The sequence below is a fragment of the Dreissena polymorpha genome, chromosome 6 (assembly GCF_020536995.1).
Source record: "Dreissena polymorpha isolate Duluth1 chromosome 6, UMN_Dpol_1.0, whole genome shotgun sequence".
Taxonomy (NCBI): domain Eukaryota; kingdom Metazoa; phylum Mollusca; class Bivalvia; order Myida; family Dreissenidae; genus Dreissena; species Dreissena polymorpha.
The window spans coordinates 30,337,991-30,356,849 of NC_068360.1; the positions used below are offsets into that span (position 1 = coordinate 30,337,991).

Genomic DNA, 18,859 nt, shown 5'->3' on the forward strand with positions numbered 1-18,859 from the left:
TATATATATATATATATATATCTATATATATATATATATATATATATAATAATCTTAATATAAATAAATAAATAATCTTAATATAAATAAATAAATATATATATTCGATATTTATATGACTGGACAGTCCTCTAAGCCTTTCGAAATTGTCTTTCTATTAGGATCGGAGTTAGTGTTCGTGTGTCGTATGAAAAGATATCGTTGCAGGAAAACGAATCATTTCTGTCGTCAGTTGACAAACGAAAATCCACACAACTTATTAAACACAGTAAATTTATGTATAAATAAGAAACATATTTTATCTATGCCAATTAGAATATATCTGGTGGTTACAAGGTAGAAATCCGTCTTGTTGCGCTTTTAAACTTAAAAATAATTTCGTTTGGCGAAATGGACGTATACGTCTAGAAATCCTACTTTCGGTTTTAAAAGCGTACCGTTTGAAAAATAATACATTTATTGCTTATTAGTCTATATATGTTATTGTATTTACGCCAATTAATATATATCTGGTAGTTACAAGGTAGAAATGCTTCTTTTAAAACTTATATAATCGCGTTTGTCGAAATGGACATACACGTATAGAAATCCTACTTTCGGTACGAAACAAAAGTACGGTTGATATTCAAATGCATTATTCATTCTCTTTCTGGAATATTGCTTTAGTATGTTGCTTCTGCATTAACAAATATAAGTGTATATGAAGTGAAATCACCAAAAATAAACAACGGTTGCGATAGACACCTATAAACATAGCATATACTGTTAGATGCGCATAATGTCACTTTAAAAAACGTAAAAAAAAATGTCTAGGAAGTTGGATAACAGTTTTAACACACGAATCATCGACAGTCTTTGAGGTTTGTTTCTGGTTCTTCTTGAGCTTTTATGAGAAAACTGCAACACGGTAGTCTCGTGGTACTTTACTCGCGTATAGTAACCATTTTCATATATCAGATAAATTATTTAAATGACAATCATATATAACTTAATTTTATTCGATAATTGCTTTAATATGACGACAATCTTTAAATATTTACTGCAGTAGAAACAAAAACAACACCACTTCCGCCATTCTTGTTATTTTTTTCGCCCGGTAGATTCGCGGTAAAAAGATTAAACACCACTTATATAAAATTAAACATGCATAAACAAAGATCTAACATACCATTAAAAGTTACAATCAATAACGCATAGAACAATTTAAATATATGGAATTTAAGACATCGAATAAAATGAATATCACAGTCATTTTCAAGCACTGTCTGATTTTTTCGTTAAGACAATCAATTAAACTACAGTCCAGTGCTTTTTTCCTTCTTGGAGATGCGCCGAATATCGGCCTTTTCCCCCTTAACAGATTGTTTTCCTCTTACAGAGATTTTGCCCAAAACAATAAAAGCAAAAAAAATTAAAAAAACACAACCTTTCATTTTATAAGTTAACCTAATCCAGTGTTGAAAAATACAAACGTTGCTTAATTAAATTATCTGTTGCCTTGAATTTGTTTTCAAAACAGCAAAATATGTTTAATTGTTTATTTCAGACTTTCCTTATTTTCCCCCGAAATCCGGCGTTTCGCGCGATTTTTTTCCCCTCATAAAAGGTCAGGCCCTTTCCCCAAAATCAGATTATAAACCTGTATACAAATTCAATTCTTGTTTAAGTCTGAGTTTTTCAACACTTAATTACCAAAAAAACACATCTTGCTGGCAGCGAGAGATTTTGTATGTGGAGTACATGAAATCAGTATTAAAAGAAAAACAAGGGAATAATTTTCACCTTGACCTTGAACTCAGGGTCCGAATTTAGGTTTTGAAATCTGTGTTTAGGTTTCGAAAAATGCTAATATCGTCTTTATCGCTTCATGTGTAAACTTCATATTTGGTATGCATGTGTATACGGACAAGGCCTTTCCATAAGCACACAAATTTTGACCCCTTTCACATTGACCTTGAAATAAGGGTCAGCGTTTAGGTTTTGAAATCTGCGTTTAGGTTTCGAAAAATGCTCATAACTTCTATGTCGTTTCAGATGTAACCTTCATGTTTGGTATGCATGTGTATATGGACAAGACCTTTCCATACGCTCACAAATTGTGTCCCCTTTCTCCTTGACCTTGAACGTCGGGTCCGCGTTTAACCTCAATATTTGGTATGCACTATCAAAGCGTTTATCGGGGGCATATGTCATCCTATTGAGGCAGCTCTTGTTTTACTCTTTAATACCTTAATTTGCACAATGTGCAAGCATTTAAATGTCAGTTTATTTGTGGTTTTGCAATAATATAATTTTTGCTCTGTGGAAAAAAGGGTTTAATGCATGTGCATAAAATCCGAAATTGATGTTCCTGAATGCACAATGCATATGTTAGTCTGGGAATCTTTACACACTTGCATTAAGCCCTATTTTCCAAGAGCAATGCTTATTTTCCTTTAGCTAATGTTAATTTGTTATATACTAGGTGGTGGGGACAGCAGCGATGACTCGAGTTCGAGTTCAGACTCTGAGGAAGAGGCTAAACCCAAAACTGGTATGTGAAATAGGTGAACCAGTCTCAGTTGCAGACATAAATTAAGCCGCGTTCTGTAACAACTGGAGCTAAATGCGTTTGCGTAAAGTGTTTTCCCAGTCATACATTGAGCTGCGTTCTGTAACAACTGGAGCTAAATGCGTGTAAAGTGTTTTCCCAGTTTAGCCAGATTGGTCTGCACAAGCTCATCAGGGGAGACAACTTTTTGCTTTTATGGTATTTTTGTGAAAAGAGTCTCTTCCTAGTAAAAATCCAGTTAACGCAAAAAGTGTTGTTCCAGTTTAACCTGTGCATATTGCACTGGCTAATATTGTTTGATACTATGCACATGCATTCAGCCCAGTTTTCTCAGAATATGACTCAATTAATGACTGATATAACGGTCTTCTAGTCTCTGTAGTCTCAGAAGTCATACTTAGAAAAAGTTAAAATGGCCAGCCAAAATCAACTACTGTAAAAGCAGTAATATTCATTGACATGAAATGTTGTCATTTTTCAAAAAGTACTTTTTTTAACATGTACATGTGTGGAATTGGGAATTTGATGGGAAAATTGTGTCTGTCCAAAGGTTAATTTTTTTGTGTTAAATTATTGGATCTGTCAACCCATGAAATTAACAAAAATTAATGTCCCACAAATAACACTTGTTATTACAGTATATACTTTACCAGTAGACTTTGGACTGTGCAGAGTTTTATTGGAATTGTCCATGGTTAATGGATTTAATTGAGTTTGTAAACAGTGCGGGATGTTTCTGTTTGATTGTGTTATTAAACTAGGCCAATAGACGAAGGGACATTCAAAGGGTAGGCGTCTCGATCCCGGAATAACTAAAAAGTGTTGAAAGGTTGATCAAACCCAGTAGGTGGATAGAGGGCAATATTGGGAATAGTGACATTATTTTATTGTCTTTGTCAAAAATAAAGTTTTGTTGCTATGGTTGCAAAAATAAATTAAAACTAAAATCTGGATCTTGTAACAAATCAAAAATACGTTTAGCAAGGTTGATGAAACAGTTTGTGTACTAAACATGCCATATGGTGAAATGCATAGTTTGGGCTGCTATGGATACAGAAGTAATTCAACATTCACCAGATAAAGGACTGCTGTTTTCTAAGTGACAATGCTCTTCTCTGTCATAAAATTGCTAACGCATTTAAACAATTTGCTTTTTAGTGGAATTCGAATGTTTCTTGTAAATTGTTTCCATTTGTAATTTCAGTAGAGGAAGGTCAAAACACTGTCTCTGCTCGCAAAAGTGCTCGCAATTTTTATGCCCCGGAAGGTGGGCATATAGTGATCGCATTTCTGTTTGTCTGTCCGTTGCACTTTTTTTTTTAAATGCTCATTACTTCTATGTCGCTTCAGTTGTTACCTTCATATTTGGTATGCATGTGTATATGGACAAGGCATTAGCATACGCACACAAATTTTGACCCCTTTCACCTTGACTTTGAACTTACAGTCCGCGTTTAACTTCATATTTGGTATGCACTATCAAAGCTTTTTTCGGGGGCAATATGTAATCCTATGGAGACAGCTTTTGTTTCTAATTGAAAACATTATCAATTTATTCAGTTCCTCTTTTATATCTCTTAATATTGCGTGTAATATTTTCCTTATTATTAAAGCGTACAAACCTGTCAGATTTTACATCTATAATTCATAATAGATTTATATTGAACAATTTTCTTTTTACACGAGTTTGTTACACCTTTTTACAAGTGTGAAACCATTCCTATTACATTTGAATTTTTCAAATATATAAACCCAAACCAGCAACTACTTTTGCAATATATAAACCAACTTGTGAAATACTGCATTTTTTCAGAGCAAAACCCAGCATCAACAAACTTATTTGTATGACCCCCAGTGCCCTTTCTGTTTGTTGGTTTGTTTGCGTCAAACTTTAACTTTGACCGTAACTTTTGCAATATTGAAGATAGCAACTTTATATTTGGCATGCATGTGTATCTCATAGAGCTGCACATTTTAAGTGGTGAAAGGTCAAGGTCGAGGTTCTCCTTCAAGGTCAAAGGTCAAATATATGGGGGGACATAGTTTCACAAACACATCTTGTTTTTATTATTTCTTGATTGGTAATTAATACTTTATATGTTGGTTGGAAAAAGTAATAACGTCTATGAAAAAATGCTTCAATTTTATGACTGTAAATTGCCATATAATCATTGCTAACTATTTTGGTAGAAAATCAAATCCTATACAAGGATTAACAAACTTCAACGTTATGAGTACTGCTTTGTTAGTTTAACATGGAATAGGACTGACAGATTGATAGAATGTTTAATGATACAATCTAAACGTATTTGTATAGCAAGTTCATGCATACATTTGAGCCGGTTTCTGAGAAAAATGAGTACAGGCTAGTCAGGGACAACACTCTTTATTCCCCTGGATCAAATGATCGGGGTATATTGTTTTTGGCCTGTCTGTCTTTCTGTCTGTCTGTCTGTCATTCTGTCCCAAAACTTTAACTTTGGTTTCACTTTTGCAATATTGAAGCTAGCAACTTGATATTTGGCATGCATGTGTACCTCATGGAGCTGCACATTTTGAGTGGTGAAAGGTCAAAGTCATGGTCATCCTTCAAGGTCAAAGGTCAAATATATGGCTTCAAAGCAACACATAAGGTGGCATTGTGTTTCATAAACACAGCTCTTGTTTCTTGTTAACTTTAATTTTGTTATGTTGTTCACCTGAGCACAACGTGCTCTTGGTGAGTTTTTGGAATCATTTTTGTGCGTCGTCCGTCGTGTGTCGTCCGTCGTGAACATTTTGCCTTGTTAACACACCTGAGGCCACATTTTTGTCTGATCTCATGAAACTTTTGATTTGTCTCCAAAGATTTGTCCCAATTGTTTCACAAACACAGCTCTTGTTTCTTGTTAACTTTAATTTTCTTATTTTAAGTTCACCTGGGCACAAGGTGCTCATGGTGATCTTCTCGGATCACTTTTTGTGCGTCGTCCGTCGTGAGTCGTCAACATTTTGCCTTGTTAACACTCAAAAGGCCACATTTTTAGATCACCTGAGCATAATGTGTTCATAGTGAGCTTTTAAGATCGCCTTTTATCCGTCGTCCGTCGTGCGGCGTCAACATTTTCATTTTTAACACTTTAGAGGCTACATTTATTGTCCAATCTTCATGAAATTTGGTCAGAAGATTGGTCTCAATGATATCTTGGATGAGTTCGAAAACGGTAACGTTTTCTTGAAAAACATGGCTGCCAAGAGACGGGGCATTTTTCCATATATGGCTTAATATGATTATAGTAAAACATTGTTAACACTCTAGAGGCCACATTTATTGTCCGATCTTCATGAAACTTTGTCAGAATATTTGTCCCAATTATATCTTGGACGAGTTTGAAAACGGTTTTGGTTGGTTGATAAACATGGCCGCCAAGGGGGAGTGGCATTTGTCCTTATTAGCTATAGTAAAACCTTGTAAACACTCTAGAGGCCACATTTATTTCCGATCATCGTGAAACATGTAAAGAAGATTTGTCCCAATGATATATTGGACAAGTTTGAAAATGGTTCCGGTTACTTAAAAAACATGGCCACCAGGGGGCGGGGAATTTTTTCTTAAATGGCTTTATATGGCTTTAGTAAAACTTTGTTAACACTCTAGAGGTCACATTTTATGTCCGATCTTCATGAAACTTGGTCAAAAGTTTTATCCTAACGATATCTTGGACAAGTTTGAAAATTGTTCGTGTTGACTGAAAAATATGGCCACCAAGGGGCGGGGCATTTTTCCTTATATGGCTGTAGTAAAACCTTGTTAATACTCTAGAGGCCACATTTATTGGCCGATCATAATAAAACTTGGTCAGAAGATTTGTCCCACTGATATCTTAGATTAGTTGAAAAATCGTTCTGGTTGGTTGAAAAGCACATGGGGCGGGGCATATTTCCTTATATGGCTATAGTAAAACATTGTTTACACTCTAGAGGCCACATTTATTGTCTAATCTTCATTTAACTTAGTCAGAAGATTTGTCCCAATGGTATCTTGGACGATTTAAAAAAAATGTTCCAGTTGGTTGAAAAACATGGCCACCAGTGGGCGGTGCATTATTTGGCTATTGTAAAAACTTCTTAACACTCTTAAAAGTCGCATTTATTGTCCAATCTTCATGAAACTAAATGGTCAAAATGTTAACTTGGATGTGTACGAAAATGATACCGGTCTTTTGAAAAACGTGACCGCCAGGGTGTTCACTATTCATGAAAGGTGGTAAGAACCTTTGTTCTAATGACATCTTGGGCTGCACAGAACAGGTCAGTTCCTTTGAATCTCATGTGAGCGACTTTGGGCCTTTCAGGCCCTCTTGTTTCTCTGATCTTCATGAATCTTGGTCCAAAGATTTTCCCATTAATATCTTGGTTGAGTTCGAAACTGGATTATGTGAGGTCAAAAACTAGGTCACTATGTCAAATTAAAGAAAACTCTTGTTAACACTCTATAAGTCACATTTATTGCCCAATCTTCATGAAACTTGGTGAGAACATTTGTCTTAATGTTTTCTCAGCTGAGTTCGAAAATGGATTTGCTTGGTTGAAAAACATGGCCGCCAGGGGGCGGGGCAGTTTTCCTTATATTGCTATAGTAAAACCTTGTTAACACTCTAGAAGTCACATTAATGGTCCAATCTTCATTTAAATTGATCAGAATATGTGTTCGTATGATAGCTCTGCTGAGTGCGAAAATGGTTCCGGTCCTTTAAAAAACATGACCGCCAGGGGGCGGGGCAGTTTTCCTTATATGGCTGTAGTAAAACCTTGTTAACACTCTAGAAGTCACATGTATGGTCCAATCTTCATGTAAATTGGTAAGAACATTTTTTTCTTATTATAGCTCGGCTGAGTTTAAAAATTGTTCCAGTCCTTTTAAAAACATGGCCACCAGGAGACGGGGGAGTTTTACTTTTATAGCTACAATAAAACCTTGTTTACACTCGAGGAGTAACATTTATACAGTGACTCCGCTTTTATCCGGATCTCGATAGTCGGAAATCTTGCAATCAGGACGAAAGTCAAGGGGAACGTATTTATTATGCAGTATTTTGCACCGTTAAGTCCGGAATCTCGCGTTTCAGATCCAGACGTAGATTTCGCGACACCGATCTGTGTATTTAGCTTTAATTATGTCTCGTTAATCCGGATGCTTCCCAACATTGGGGCGTAATCACCCTGCCGCCGTATAAACAAAAGCGTAATCTACGAGGCGTGAAGTATTGTTGTTTTAGGCATAATCGCCAACCCGTCGTTTAAAACAAAAGAGCGATCACCGAGGCGTGAACTATTATTGCGTTTAGGCGTGATAGCTAATAGGCGTGAATAAACATGATTCGACTCCGACTTTAAACTTAAATTTATGTCGGCAATACACAATTTATCTTAAATGACACATTCGGTAATGTTTGATTTTCTTTAGTATCTTTACTGAGCTAAACACGCGATCAATTAAGACGCTGATTACAATCGGACCGTCACACAAAACTGCTAATAACTTAAAACGGCATGCTAGTTCAGAAAATTAAACAGTTTGCTTTCACAGTTTTGCATGTTTACCAAAATAAAAAGATGATGTTTTGCGTTGAAAAATAATTCCAACTTATACTGTCATACTACGGACGCCATTCGATATTTCGCTGAAGCTACGAATCAAGAAACGTCATGTCAACGCCTGCAAGCACAAAGCTTTACGTCATGTGTGTACATGTACTAAAACTCGGTTACGCGTTCTTGTATTTACATTGTTTAACAACATTTGATTTTGATGTCCCCACCATTATAGTGGGGAACATATTGTTTTTGCCCTGTTTTATGGTTTGTTGCTTTGTTTGTGTTTTTGTTTGTTTGCGTCAAACTTTATCATTTGCCATAACTTTAACAATATTAAAGATAGCAAATTCATATTCGGCATGCATGTGTATCTCATAGAGCTGCACATATTTAGTGGTGAAAGGTCAAGGTCAAAGTCATCCTTCAAGGACAAAGGTCGAATATATGGGTCAAAATCGCTCATTTAATGTACGTTTTTGCAATATTGAAGATAGCAACTTGATATTTGGCATGCATGTGTATCTCATGGAGCTTCATATTTTGAGTGGTGAAAGGTCAAGGTAATCCTTCAATGTCAAAAGTCAAATATATGACACATAGTGTTTCACAAACACATCTTGTTAGCTCACCTGAGCACAATGTGCTCATGGCGAGCTTTTCTGATCGCCTTTTGTCTGTCTGCCGTGTGCGGCGTGCGGCGTCAACATTTGCCTTGTTAACACACTAAAGGCCACATTTATTTCCAATCTTCATGTAATTTTGTCAAAAGACTAGACTAAATGATATCTTGGATGAGTTCGAAAATGGTTATGGTTGCTTGAAAAACATGGCTCCCAAGGGTCGTGGCATGTTTCCTTATATGGCTATATATATATGGCTATAGTAAAACCTTGTTAGCACTAAAGAGGCCACATTTATTTCCGATCTTATGAAACTTGGTCAGAAAATTCATCCCAATAATATATTGGATGAGTTCAAAAATGATGCTTTTTGCTTTAAAAACATGGCCACCAGGGGGCGGGGCACTTTTCCTAATATGGCTATATATGGCTTAGTAAAACCTTGTTAACACTCTAGAGGCCACATTTATTGTCCGATCTTCATGAAACTTGGTCAGAAGATTTGTCCTAATGATATCTTTGATGAGTTTGAAAATGGTTTCGATTGGTTGAAAAACATGGCCGCCAAGGGTGCACGGCATTTTTCCTTATATGGCTATAATAAAACCTTGTTAACACTCTAGAGGCCACATTTATTGTCCGATCATAATGAAGCATGGTCGGAAGATATTATTCCCAATGATATTTGGACAAGTTCGAAAATGGTTCTGGTTGCTTAAAAAACATGGCCACCAGGGGGGCGGGGCATTTTTTCTTATATGACTATATATATATGGCTATAGTAAAACCTTGTTAACACTAAAGAGGCCACATCTATTTCCGATCTTCATGAAACTTGGTCAGAAAATTCATCCCAATAATATATTGGATGAGTTCAAAAATGATGCTTTTTGCTAAAATGAAAAAGTGACATCCCAAACTTGTAATTTTAGTTGCATGCTACAATTATAATGAAAATAACAATTTAATGCCCAGTAATGAAGTTATTAATGTGAGTTAACGTTTAAATTGACATATGTATATATGTCAATTTAAACAAATGTGTATGCTCAAATAAGTTGCATGGATTTTTGATAGTATTCTTGCGTGTCAATACAGACGCTTGTCTCTTCTGTAGAAAACACTGCATGATATCTGTTTTAGACATCGACGAATGCAGACTGTTCGCCCCTTGCCTCCATAATGGCATCTGCAACAATGGAGCAGGCAGATACTCCTGCCAGTGTGCTCTAGGCTGGACTGGAAAGAACTGTGAAATCGGTAAGATGAATTTCAGGGCATTTACTTCTGCTTTTTAAAATATTTTTTTCTGTTTAATTATTTCATCTGTGGTTGAAGAACAATAACAAGTGTTTTTTATCCATCGCCATAGGCGGAGGGATTTAGAATAAGCATTGTCCGTCGGTCATTCCATCCATCCATCACCTGTCATTCCATCCGTCCATCCGTCAATCCGTCATTCCATCAGTCCGTCTGTCTGTCACATAAGTTTTTTTTTAATTTGCGGGGGATATCAATTTAACGAATTTGATTGTTTCTTATTGATTTGCAACTGAGATGAGTGCATTGCTGCTGTAATTTTTCATTTTTTGAATTATAGTCAATGTAATACTTTAAAAACACCGTGGGGATCAAAACAGAACAAGTTTCTATTTGGAGACAAACATACATGAATGTTTCAAGTTTTATAGGGATGGGTTTATGAGACACTACAAATGGAAAAAAACGAGATTTGATTACCAAAACAAGTGCATATTGGTATTTCATATTCAGACGTGAACGAGTGTCTGCAGCAGCCTTGCCAGAAAGATGCTACTTGTCTGAACACAAAGGGCTCCTACACGTGTCAGTGTGTCCGTGGATGGACCGGACCCACCTGCGCCATGGACATCAACGAGTGCATGGGCGTGCGCTGCGAGAATGGGGGCACCTGCTTCAACACGCCAGGCTCGTACAAGTGTATTTGTACCCCTGGGTGGACTGGAGAACTGTGCAACATTGGTAATTTGTGCGCGGTTGATTTTATATTGCAATACAAAAAGTTGCCGTTGTGCATAACATGTCCATCTAGCACAGGGAGGTCACAGGTTTGATTTCCACGGTGGGAGTGTTCTTTAAATCTCCTCAAGGACACTAAGTACTGGTTCTACCCAGAAACTTAACTCGAGACCTTCTTATTTAGCCTTCGGCTTTCAATTAAATCAAACTAAAATAAATAGTTTTAAATTAAAAAACATATTGAAATAGTTTATACTCTTCTTACAAGTGTTTTTGTTTACTAGCCTTGAAGATAAAATAGAGGTGAATGTGTTTATCTTTCTGTATGAGCTTTTAGATAGAATATATATATTTTTATTACATTATGACAAGTTTATAGTCAAAGAAATTTCCGTTTTCAAGATTAAAACAGCTTACTATGTACAAGATCATTACGAGCCTCTGTGATTTGCCACTGTAATCCAATGACGATGTGCATCACCATGATCACATAGCCACTTTCCTTTCAAATAATGATTAATACATGTATATATTTATATATGAGCCACGCTGTGTGAAAAGAGGCTTTAATGCATGTGCCTAGAGTGATATCTCAGATTAGCCTATGCAGTCTGCACAGACTTATCAGAGACAACACTTTCCGCCTAAACTGGATTTTTGCTTAGAAATACTTTCTTTAAACGAAAAATATCATAAAAACGAAAAGTGTTGTCCCTGATGAGCTAATCTGGGACAACACTTTACATACATGTATTAAAGCCCCTTTAACAAAGCATTGTCCATATATACATTAAAATCTCAATAACATGAACAGGTAACTTTCAGATATTAATGAATGCCTGATAGTGACATGCTTGAACGGTGGCACTTGTATAAATCAGATCGGCAAATACAGGTGTGAGTGTGCACCTGGTTACAAGGGAGACACATGTGCCTTTGGTACGCACTTTTCATTCAAACCAATCTTTTAAGGGCAATATTATGAAATGATAAATGTTAATGCTGTATTGCACTGATGCACCTTTTTTCGCCAGTTCATATAAATCTAGTTCTAATTTGTGTTTTCAGTTACATTTAAATTCATAAAAAATGTTTACCATTTTTATTCAGCCATCCAATTTTTATAAGTCTATGTTGTAAGAAAATATATTATACACACATTTTGGGCTTGCAATTATTACACAGAATAATGTACTTATGTCTTTTATTCAGGCAAAATGATATTTTCAGCGTTCATTTATGAAGTTAACGATTCAGGTCTTATTAAAATAAAAATGTCAAGATTGTTTAATAATTTTAAACCCTTCCCTCAAAATGTCATACTCGCCTCATACATTACATAATACCAGTATATGAAAGTTTCCGTTGCTCCACATGTAGATGTGAACGAGTGCATAGAGTTCCCAGGCATCTGTCAGAACAAGGGCCAGTGTTACAACTCCATAGGCAGCTACACCTGTCAGTGTGTAGCTGGGTGGACTGGCAAGAACTGCAAAGAGGGTACGTGACACCGATTGTATAATTGGTGTTGCGTTTCTGTGATATGCATTTTTATGATTGGTTTTATTGTTATTTGCAATGCTGTTCTAATGTATGCACTTTTACCTATTTGTATTTCACTAGAAATAAATTTAAATTACTAAGTTTAATAGTTTTAAGGCTTCATTTCCAAACCTAAGATACTGATAAGAAGCAAACAACATAAAACATGAACACACTGCGAGTTACAAGGTTTTATTCATTTTTAAAGGTGTATATTGAAATATCTAACAGTGGTAAATTTATTGAACGGTAAATTTGATTTAAAACCTAAAATTGTTCTATTCTGCTTTGAATATTAAAGCCATATCATCAAGGTGACATGTTGCATAAAAACGTTTGCATAATGCATGTAGAACAAAACTGTATAATATTTACATACTCAGGTATAGAGATGTGCTCATGGTTAGCTTTTGTGATCGCCTTTTGTCAGTCGTCCGTTGTCCGTTGTGCGGCGTCAACATTTGCCTTCTTAACACTCTAGAGGCCACATTAATTGTCCTATCTTCATGACATTTGGTTAGATGATTGGTCTTAATAATGTCTTGGATGTGTTCGAAAATGGTTACGTTTGCTTGAAAAACATGGCTGCTAAGGGGCGTGGCATTTTTCCTTATATGGCTATATGTGGCTATAATAAAATTGTGTTAACACTATAGAGGCCACATTTATTGTCCGATCTTTATGAAACTTGGTTAGAAGATTCATCCCAAAAATATCTTGGACGAGATAGAAAATGGTTTCGATTGCTTGAAACACATGGCTACCAGATGGCGGGACATTTTTCCTTATATTGCTATATATGGCATTAGTAAAACATTGTTTACACTCTAGAGGCCACATTCGTTGTCCACTCTTCATGAAAATTTGGTCAGAAAATTGGTCTCAATGATATCATGGATGAGTTCGAAAACGGTAACGTTTTCTTGAAAAACATGGCTGCCAAGGGACGGGGCATTTTTCCATATATGGCTTAATATGACTATAGTAAAACATTGTTAACACTCTAGAGGCCACATTTATTGTCCGATCTTCATGAAACTTGGTCAGAAGATTTATACCAATAATATCTTGGACGAGTTCAAAAATGATGCCGGTTGGTAGAAAAACATGGCCGCCAGGGGGCGGGGCATTTTTCCTTATATGGCTAGAGTAAAACCTTGTTAACACTCTAGAAGGCACATTTATTCTCCAATCTTCATGAAATTTGGTCAGAAGATTGGTCCCATTGATATCTTGGACGAGTTTGAAAATGGTAATGTTTGCTTGAAAAACATGGCTTCCAACGTGCGGGGAATTTTTCCTTATATGGCTTTATATGGCTTTAGTAAAAAAAAATTGTTAACACTCAAGAGGCCACATTTATTGTTCAATTGTCATGAAACTTGGTAAGGATTCATTCCAATAATATATTGGACGAGTTTGAAAATGATGCCAGTTGATTGAAAAACATGGCCGTCAGGGGCGGGGCATTTTTCCTAATATGGTTATAGTAAAACTTTGTTAAAACTCTAGAGGCCACATTTATTCTCCAATCTTCATGAAATTTAGTCAGAAAAGTGGTCTCAATGATATCTTGAATGAGTTCGAAAATGGTTAAGTTTGCTTGAAAAACATGGCTGCCAATGGGCGGGATATTTTTCCTTATATGGCTATATATGGCTATAGTAAAACATTGTTAACACTCTAGAGGCCACATTTATTGTCCAATCATCATGAAACTTGGTCTTAAGATTTATCCTAGTGATATCTTGGACAAGTTCGAAAATGGTTCCGGTTGCTTAAAAAACATGGCCACCAGGTGGGCGGGGCATTTTTTCTTATATGGCTATATATTGCTCTTGTAAAACCTTGTTAACGCTCTAGAGGCCACAATTATTGTTCGATCTTCATGAAACATGAAGAAGATTTGTCCCAATTATATTTTGGATGAGTATAAAAATGGTTCCAGTTGGTTGAAAAGCATGACCACCAGGGGACGGGGCATTTATCCTTATATGGCTATTGTAAATCCTTGTTTACACTCTAGTTAAATATTCTCGAAGTTTAATGTAGTAATGTTTATTTCGCAGAAAATTACTTAAGGGAGAAAAAACTGTTCATAGCTTGAATTGTTTGAATTCCAATCATGAATGCACACTTATTTACTCCAACTGACCCTTATCAGCTGCCTGAGCACAAATCATTACACATCTCTGAGTGAACCTTGTTTTTCTATTTTTAGATCAGAAACTTTATACCTTGATGTGCTATTTCTTTGATGTGTGGCACCATAGATAAGAAAAGATATAATTTTTTAGGCACACAGTTTATTGATAAGGTCTGAATTTTTTGTGTGAATATCAAAGATTTGTGTTTTAAAACGGATTTATTTATTTTTTATTGAAAATATAATTGCAAGGTCTGAAAATAGTTCATGTTTGTTTAAAAACAAGGCTCTCAGGGGTGGTAGTTTTTTTGTATGTCTATAGTAGTTTATAGTGAAACATTGTGAATACTTTTAGTCATATTTTAGTTCAATCTGATTGACACTTGCTGAATACAAATGTTGATATCATATCTGGATTTAGTTTACTCAATTAGTTTTAATAATATCATCTTCAAACATATGTTGACAATCTATATCAGCATAATATTTTTGCTCATGGTGAAATTTTGTGATCACCTTTTGTCAATTGTCTGTCTTCCGTTGTGCGTCATGAATATGTGCCTTGCTAACACTGTAGAGGCCACATTATTGTCGGATCTTCATAAAAACTTTGTCAGAGGTTTGTCCCTATGATATCTAAGACGAGTTCAAACATGGATCAGGTCTGTTGAAAACCATGACCGCAAGGGGGCCATTTGTTGTTCATTCTTCATGAAACTTGATAAGAACATTTGTTCCATTGATATCTTGGTTACATAGAACAGGTCATTTCTTTTTATCTCAGGTGAGCGACTTTGGGCCTTTCAGGCCCTCTTGTTTTTATCAAGTCATGAATTTTGGATTTGATTTATATCCACTTAGCTGTGATTGAGAATGTCAGTCAGCTCAGAGAATACGAACAATTTCATCCTTTAACTCAGTTTAAAGTCAAGCACAAAACTCAAAAAAGCTTTTATGAAACACCAATGTGAGCATATTAGTTTAACTGTAATCAAATAAAATCATTGAGCCAGATATTGACTTAAGTATGTTTGGGATACTATACACTGTACACAGTACAAAATGACATTATGCAAATAATGTCTACCTAATGGGAAAATATTAAGTGTGTCATCCAAACAAAGCTCAAATTTGTGATTAAATTGTCTCAAATTTGTATTCAAAAAACTCAAAGCAGTAGAACTGATTCTGCTTATTAAGTTATAATCACTTATAAACTGCACATTAGTTAGGACATGTTTGTTATTCCAAAAGTACCGGTAGTCGATTAGGGGTCTTCTAAGAATGATTATGTTGAGTGTTTATTGTAAAACTGCTGTAACTGATTAACATTTATTTATCTGATGCAGGGGTTTTGTATTTTACACTTGCTTTATTTAAATTTAAATTTAATTTTATTACACATGCTCAGAATGTTACATTTCAGCCATTAGACCTGCACGTGTAACAGATATGAGTCTTGCTCTGGGAAAATGGGGCTTAATGCATGGTGGTTAAATGTCGTCCCCAATTAGCCTGTGTTGTCTACATAAACTAATCAAGGACAACAAGTTCAGCATTATGTATTTTTTTGTTTTTAAGGATGTCTCTTCTTGGCAATTAATTGAGTTAAGGCGGAAAGTTTTGCACCTGATTAACCCTTGTAGACTTCACAAGCAAATCTGTTATAACACTTTAAGGACATCAATTAAGCAATATGTTCACAGAGGAAGGTATTTATAGAGGGTATGATATTTAGTAAGTTATGTATTAAGTTTGTCTGGGTTTCAGACATTAATGAATGCCTCACAAATAGCCCGTGTCTATTCGGCGGAACTTGCACCAATACCGTGGGATCATACACCTGCCAGTGTATCGAAGGTAGAACTAGGGCTAACTGTGAGAAAGGTATGTTTTAATGCGCATGTTGGATGAAAGTTAAATTTGGTCAAAATGTATGGTCTACTCTTGTTACTTAAAATTAACTCTTTTCATTTCAAGGTATATGTAGGTCTGGCTTCCATAACTTACAATAATTTTGTTTTAATATTTTTGATTTTGTGTAACATATAACTATTTTGAATGAGCTGTGTCATGTGAAAATGGGTCTTATGCCGAATGCAGCCAGCATGTGTTGAGTGAAGAAAGGTCAATGTCATCTTTCAAGGTCAAAGGTCAAATATATGGGGGGCATAGTGTTTCACAAACGCACCTTGTTTAAACTAAATAAATGTCTGCGTAACAAGAAAATATAATTCTTGATGTGAAATAAGTATGTAAATGTACATAAACATAAGGTTTATGTCATAGTGTAAATTTATTTAACTCTTGAAACGGCACTGGTGTGATAATACGGAAGATTCGTTAATCCGGAAATTTCTGCCTGAACGGACGTGTCCGGATAAACGCGGGGTCACTGTATTCCAATCTGCATGAAACTTGGTCAGAATATCTTTCCCAATGATATCTCGGCCGAGTTCAAAAAACGTCCGGTCTGTTGAAAAACATGTCTGCCAGGGGACGGGGCAGTTTTCTCTCTCTCTCTCTCTATATATATATACAGTGAAAACATGTTAACACTCTAGAAGTCACATTTTTTGTCCAATCTTCATAAAATTTGGTAAGAATATTTGTTTTCTGGATACGACGGTTGAGTTTGAAAATGGATCGGATCAGTAAAAAAAACATGGCCGCCAGGGGGGGGAATCATTTTCTTTATATTTATATAGTAAAAGAAGCTTGTGAACACTCTAGAAGTCACATTTGTTGCCTAATCATCATGGAATGTGGTCAAAACATTGGTTTTTGTGGATATCTCGGACGTGTTTGAAAATGGTCGTGATCCGGGTAGTTTTTGTGATAATCAAACATTTATGTTTTACATAGGGTTAATTGATGTTCATTGTTGTTTTAATTGGAAATATCATTGCAAGGTGAGTCTGAAAATAGTTCCATGTGCTTAAAAGCAAGGCCCTGAGGTGGATGGCAGATTTCTTATTATTGCTATAGTGAAACATTGTGATCTCTCTATAAGTCACATTTTAGTTCAATCTTATTGAAACATGCTGAGAAAATATGTTCCTATAATATTTTGATTAACTTTGAAAATGGCCCCGGTGCTCTGAAGAGCATGGTTTCCAGGGGCGAGCGATTTTCTTCTTCAACCCTATTTAAAACACAAATCTCTGATAATCACACCAAAACTACCGACCTCATCCATAAACTGTGTGCCATAACAATTCGTGTTCCACTCTTATCAGTCTGAAAGTCTTTGATGTGAGTTCCCAGCTGGGGCCTATTTCTATGGACGAAGGGCATTTAAGCTGCAAGCCTGTTACATCACATTACCCTTTCAAAAGGCATCAATGAATACTACTGTACCAGAACAATTCAGGCACAGTCAATAGAGAGCTAATTAGTTGCTGATAAGCAGGTGGATGATTGGGATCATTGGAGAAATAAGAGTGCATTCCTGACAAGCCATGCATTCATGATTGGAGGTCAAACACAATTCAAGTTATATACAGTTGTTTCTCCCCTAAGTAATTTTCTGTGAAATCAATATTACTACTTAAAATTTTGAGAATATTTAATAGAGGGTTTTCAGATGGCATAAATATGTTTGTTGCACTTCATCCCCAACCAATCATCATCATAATAATCCTCTTCAGAAAGGAACAAAAATAAACTAGAAGTGGCGAGGCAGAGGCCGACGCGTATCTCCACGCCGCGCCGCATAGATGGTATATTAAAAGGCAATTTTTGGTGTGCAGAGCCTATGTTGGTGGGGCCCCGGGGTGGGAAATGTGGACATGGATGGTCGAGATAGACGGTGTTGTCATAAGAGATGTTCAGTATAAATTTGAAGTCAAATGGTGAATAAATGAAGAAGATATGTTAAAACAAAATTTTCGGTAGAATAAAAAATTGGGTTCGAAAAAAATGGGTACAAAACAAATTCGGGTACGAAAAAATTTGGGTATGAACAAACAATTGGGTACGAAAAAATTGGGTATGAAAAAAATTATGTACTAAAAAATTTGTGTACGAAAAACAATTTGGGTACGAATAAAAAAATGGGTAGGAATTTTTTTTGGTGCGAACAAATTTGGGTACGAAAAAAAATTGGGTACGAACAAATTGGGTACGAAAAAAAATTGGGTACGAAAAAAAATTAGGTACGAAAAATTTTGAGTACGAAAGGCTTTTGTTGCAATTGGGCTTAAATACATAGGTTTAAACTAAATCAATGTTTTAGTTTAACACTGCGGGCTCGTATAAGTGTAAATGTCCCAAGGGATGGAGAGGCGCAAACAGTGAATACGGTATAAAACAGCTAATCAAACCTTTACCACTCAGATACAATCTTTAAAGTGTGTGTATTTATTATTAAGTCTAAGAATGGGTTGGGGAATATGTGCCATGGTGACTGGTAATCTATAGCAG

General features: G+C 35.7%; 1 pseudogene; it reads left to right on the forward strand.

The window, feature by feature from the left end:
- Positions 1-18,859, forward strand: part of LOC127835552 (neurogenic locus notch homolog protein 1-like) — an 88,678-nt pseudogene that overhangs the window by 13,872 nt on the left and 55,947 nt on the right.